The sequence below is a fragment of the Leopardus geoffroyi genome, chromosome A2, assembly GCF_018350155.1.
Source record: "Leopardus geoffroyi isolate Oge1 chromosome A2, O.geoffroyi_Oge1_pat1.0, whole genome shotgun sequence".
Classification (NCBI taxonomy): Eukaryota; Metazoa; Chordata; class Mammalia; order Carnivora; family Felidae; genus Leopardus; species Leopardus geoffroyi.
Window position 1 is genome coordinate 135,016,448 of NC_059331.1, and position 6,165 is coordinate 135,022,612.

The 6,165-nt window shown below is 40.5% G+C and overlaps 1 pseudogene; it reads right to left on the reverse strand.

Moving 5' to 3' along the window:
* Positions 1 to 382: 382 nt before the first annotated feature.
* LOC123607821 lies at positions 383 to 536 on the reverse strand (annotated as a pseudogene).
* Between the last annotated feature and the right edge of the window lie 5,629 nt (positions 537 to 6,165).

A 6,165-nucleotide genomic window follows, 5' to 3' on the forward strand; every position in this document is an offset into this window, starting at 1 on the left:
CTTCATTTCACTGATCATACTGAAGAACTCCAGAAACTACTTTCAAGGAATTCTCCAACTACTCAACCATATCCAATAGGTATAAAGCCTAAGGCAAACCTTGGCAACCACAAGGATACCATAACGTGTACCCTGAAAGATCATCTCCATCTAGGGCCTGCAATAATTAAGCTCCTTGCTATTCCAAAGGAAAATTTGTTTAAGTAAGTCTAAATTTACCAATGCCAATTTCAGCGTTACCACTGAAAAAACTAAAACAATTGTCATTCAGGTGGCACTCTGATTTGTCATCAATTCAGAATTTACTAAATCTTAAATTTTCCTAATTATATAATACTGCTTTCAAAGAATCCAGGGACAGGACTGCATTTTGATGATGTATTGATGATGTGCTCAAAAAGCCTTGTGGAAATAACCATTGACTACCACATTTGATGAAATTAGTTACAAGAATGAGGAAAAAAATTTTCATATAAAATCAGAAATGTTAATGTCTCCTTCTACACTTGATCTTAGCCAAAAGGCCAAGAAGCAATTTTAATGTCTCCTTCTAAAGTTACCTATGTTACTAGCATTCACCCCACCTAAGACAATATGAATGTAATTACAGTTACCCTTCTAAAAAGGCCAGGCATGAATTTTATGCTACTTAATAGCTCTTGAATTTCTACCAGGTTTTCAGTTATGAGGCCAATCACTGTTTCAGCTATACGAGTACTGTTTCCCATGGCCCTGACCTCAGTAAGAGTTAAGTCTGACATCTGGAAAGCACAGCAGCCCCTGGTGTCTGGGCCATGCCCCCAGTTAGTGAAATCAGAATCTCTGTGGTGGCAAAGGGGAGGATTCGATACTGAAATGCTCCTAAAAGTTTCCCAGGTGATTCTGTTGTGTAGCCAGGGTTGTGAATCACTGTGGCGGATAAACAGCATTGTGCTGAACACAGTGATGGACATAAGCAACATGTAATTTATTACTTGCCTTAAGGACTTTGCCTTGAGGAAATAATTCCGCAATTATTCTGCAAATAATGAATATCTTTTGGAGCACCTCACTACTTGTTTTCCCCTTCCCTGAAACTTTTCCACCTTCACGCTGCCACTGGAGTGGGCTTAGGCAGCTTTCTGTATCAAAAATCTCTGCCCCTGCCAACCACGCTGATCAAACGGAGGACTGGATATGCAGCACAAGATGAAATGATCGAATCTCTTGAAGTTTGGAAGTAAGATCCTAAAAGTCCAATTCAGTTATTTGAGGGCAGTTGAGCTGAAAGAAAACTGAAATGATAACATGGAAATTGGGGAGAGACAAAGGGAAGAATGTGAAAGCAAATATTCCTGGGAAAGCATCAGAGGAGTAGTGTATGATCTTGAGAGTTAGGAAGAGAGCCGCCTAGCTTTCTGATATGTTCCAGTTCATATCCTGCAAGGCCCATTTCTTGGACTCTGTGGGTCCACAATACACTGTCCTTATTTTGAGCTACTTGAGTGAGTCCCTACACCTTGCAATAAAAAATACTCCTGTCTGCTTTTCATATGCTGGGTTCCAGTTCAATACCCATCTGATCTGTGAGCCCTCCACATCCTTACCTAGTTTCATGAAAACAGTAAAAGCAATACGAGTTCAGATAAATGGGAAACCCAAGGACACTAGAGAGTGGTCTCGGGGGCTTCAAAGATCAGATGGGAACTGAACTAGGATCTAGAAGGAGAGAGAATGGAGCTCACTCCAGGTAAGAGAAAGAGCAAGTCACAGATGCAGGAATGTACCAAAGGAGCTTGTAACCTACATGGAAAGATGGGAGACACTGGAAAATTCATTTTATTTGGTGGAGATGAACCAGATTGAAGGCCAGCAATACTAACTCAATGTTCTTCTACTCCTTGGTTTCTCCTGCAGGTTAAAAGTCCTGGTGCTCCATACTCTTAAATAAATACTTTCTAAAGTCTTAAATACCTCCCATTCTGCCTATTCTAGGTGAAAATGCAGTAGTAATAACAAATTAAAAGTAATAAAAGAAAAGCATTGATAGAAACAAACAGACAATTGCTTGCCAGTGTCTACCCAAAATAGTACACACCAGTGGAAGCTTATGGCCTGTTTTATTCCCTGCATCCTCTGGCAGAAATTGGTTACTGAGAATGTTTTACTCCTACTGTCAAAGTAATTATGTATCTTTAAAGTTTTTTTTAACTTACTTGCATTTTTACATGCATGGCTAGCATATTGGTCATAGTCCATGACCATTGTTGGTGACAGGAAAGAGTATATTTCAGTATTAACTATAATTAAAATGCATTTTTGGATAATATTCTATAAATATTGAACTTATGTGTGAAGTTTGCAATAGTATTAACCATCAACAGGAATAATGAGAACAAGGTTCTAAGTATTAGGAAAACTTTCAGTTCAAGCACTTTTCCATCAGTGATACAGACGTAGAGTCAAGGTGTGTAGCCAGGGGCAATGCAGGCAATCAGCCAATATGCATCAGTGTACCAGTCCTAGACTGACATTTGCCGAGAGCCCTGAGAGTGACTCTCACCAGCTCACTTCCAGTAACCTTCTTGTTAGAGTATCTACATTCAGTATCTTCTATCTCAACTAAACCACGTCCTTTAAATTAGAGATTGCCCATGCTGGATGGGCTCTTAGAGATTATCTGACATTTTGCCAATGAGGAAACTAAGGTGGATAATTGTTGGGATTAAGGGAAATGCTGAATTTACTTTTTTTAAAAAATATATTTTTTCTTCCATCTAATATCTCCATCATTTAACTGGAATAACTTTTTAAAGTCTTTCATTCTCTTTCCTTAGAATGCAGGCAGGAGCAGCTTGTGCAAAACCAGCCTACTCCATACGTCAAGCAGTGTTTGTATATATTTCAGCGTATCCAAGCAAGGCCTTTTTAACTTTCCATCCTACGAACGGAGCTGTACTTTCCTGAATGGCAGCCAGGAAAAAACTTGGAGATTTGGCAGGAAGACTGTGGGAAGCCTGGTGCAACACCAGGCTGAGATCTGGAGCAGAGGCTTTCTACAAAGGCAGAGGAGTGCAACACCTCCCTTTGTTTAGTGCTACATACGAGTACAAATGGAGCCCCCAGATTGCAATCAGGCCTATTGTATAAACTTGGGGTTTCCATGCCATACAGCATTTTTGGCACAAGTACCTTATTATTTTTCAGCTGGAAAACCAATTAGCATTCTTTTTATATCTGGGTGTTAATACTTGGGACTTAGAGCGATATTTTGGCCACCAGCCCACATGGCTGTAGTCTCTTGGGCAATGCCTGACAAATTAAGATAAAACCGTTACTTCATGTTTCCCTACAAAGAGAAAACAAAAACTGTTTCCTGCTCTTATTAATTGGATGAAGTCAATTTCCACATATAACAAATAAAAAGGTAGGCATAATCAGGGTGTCAACCCAGAGCTCTTATCTCTCCCCAGGCTGGTTCCTCTGTAGGAATGTGAGGGAGCAAGAACTGTCAGGTTCTGACTAAGCTTTCCTTCTCTTAGAAAATCTCCTCACAGTCAACAGAGGATGGGCTTCAAGCACCACGAGGTCACCCTTTGGCCTCTGGCGTTTTTGCTTCCCAAGTTCGAGCAGTGTGATCTACCTGTTAGCAGATTCCAGTCTTGACAAGTGCATTAGTCATAACAGTCAAGAGGGCACTGCCCAGTTTGAAAGAAATAAAGAGAGCCAAATATTTCTCTGTCTTAAGAGCAGAGCAAAGTAAAGTTCACACTCTAGGAATGCGGTTTGTGATTTGAGAAAGCCATATCTGGGCTGCTGTCTCAGAATCTGAGCATATGAAGTGGAGGAAAGGAGGTTGAAATTGTTTTCAGAGGTGCCCATCCTGTGAAATACTCCCTTATGATAAACAAGCCTTGCCATGGCGACACAACTTAATGCCACAATCAGAGGAATGTGGCCCCCCAGCAAGCAGACCACAACTTGGGAAAATCTCCAGGATGATGAAAAATATTTAGAAGGCAAGTGGTAAAACAAACAGAAAGGAAACAGCAAACCAATTGCAGTCTGAAGACGAAAATATGTTGGACACAAGAAATAGTTTGGGTGTAGTTACAACAACATTTCTGTGTTGTTGGTACTGAATGTACACTTCTTTGCTAGAAGTGGCCTGAGGGGCCTGCTGCTCCCCTTCAAGACTTTCTTTGTAAATAGTGGGTGTGGCATCCTAAAAAAAAACAAACATTTGAAAGACTTCTTTAAAGGATTTTTACAGAACATATTCTTTGCAACAAAATCTATTCTGGAGCTATATAATTTAACAAGGGGGCTATATTCTGAGTCATACGGAAATTTATTATCCTTTTTTTTTTTCTTATCGCTGTGCTTGCTATCAAACACAGAAAATGATTGCCTGTAATAACCTAAAGGAGTGACTAGAAAATGTCCAGTCTTGCACAGGAAAAGAAGCATGAAAATTGATGTCTTAGGCACCCATTCCCCTATGTACAAGGTGACCACAATCCCAATTTGCCAGCAGTCACAGTTTATTCCAGTTGTCCAGGTCTCATTACTAATAGTGCCCCTTTCACTCACAAAAACGGTTTGGGTAATAAATAATTTAATGACCCTACTCCTGCACAGAGACGAACAGTCATCTGTCTATTCCTACGTCCTCAGAGGACACCAGTGTGATGCTTTGCCAAGCTCAGAACCTGAAAGCAATAGAAAAAAGGGAGGAGGAAGGGAGCTGCTGTCATCTTGCCCAGAAGAATCTTCAACAGTTTGACTAAAAGAAGCATAGAAAAACCATGCTTCCGCTTCTGCTGGGGAAAGGAGAGAAACTGTCCAATTGCAGAGATCCCCTGAGGCAGCCTTCAGAAGTACCTGGGTGCTTCCCACGAGATTCTGAAGTGAGGTCTACACAAGTGTTTCTTTGTCAGCTCCTGAAAGGCAGGAGTCATTTCAAAAGCAGATATGCATGTTTTTTGTGCCTCGCAGTTTCAAATGTACAGATAGCCCCCCACCAATGATTTGACTTGTGACCTTTTGACTTTACCATGATGCACAAGTAATACACGTTCAGTAGAAATCATACTTCAAATTTTCTATTTTGATCTTTTCCAGGGCTAGCAATATGTGCTATGGTCCTTTCTTGGAATGCTGGGCAGTGACAGTGAGCCACAGCTCCCAGTCAGCTGCATGACTATGGGGGTAAACAACCAATCCACTTACAACCATTATGTTCCCAGGGGCACCTGGGTGGCTCAGTCACTTAAGCGTCCAACTTCTGCTCAGGTTATGATCTCGTTTTGTGACTTCGAGCCCTGCGTTGAGCTCTGTGCTGATAGCTCTGAGCTTGGAGCCTGCTTCGGATTCTGTGTCTCCCTCTCTCTCTGCCCCTCCCCCCTCGCGTTCTGTCTCTCTCTCAAAAATAAACATTTTTTAAAAAATTAAGAAAGCAACCATTCTGTTCCCATACAACCATTCTGGTTTTCACTTTAAGTGAAATTACATGATCTATTCAACACGTTATTATAAAATAGGCTCTGTGTTACATGATTTTGCCCAACTGTAGGCTAAAGTGAGTGTTCTGAGCATGTTTAAGGCAGGCTAGGCTAAGCTATGATGTCCAGTAGGTTAAGTGTATTAAATGCACTTTCAACTTCTGATATTTTCAACTTATTATGGGGAATAGGGATGTAACCCAGTCATAAATCGAGGAAGATCTATCTATACTGCTTAGACGTTCCAAAGCAGAAAGAATTTAGCCATTTCATATTGCCACCAGCACACTGCTGGGCTGAAGCTATTTGGATCAAAATGGAAATTCTTTGATCTCTTTTACATCTAAGTTTAACTGTGGCCTGGGCCCAAAATGTGGACTAATTTTGGCAACTTCCCTTGTACACTTTTATCTAAAGATAAAAGGAACACTTGGAAGCATAAACAGAAGGTGCATTTCTGTGAGTCCAGTAGCCATCACATCAAACAAACAAGACTACAGAAGCTTCTGCTGAACAGTAGCTCTAATTTCTTCAGCTCTGCTCTCCTCCCTCATTCACTGGCAGCTAGTAGGATTATTTCCTTCCATTGTAAACATATAAAGATAAGAGAACATTAAATAATTTAAAAAGCAAAGAACATTTCCAGTGGCTTTCAGTTTTACATGAAATTTAAAAAAATTAA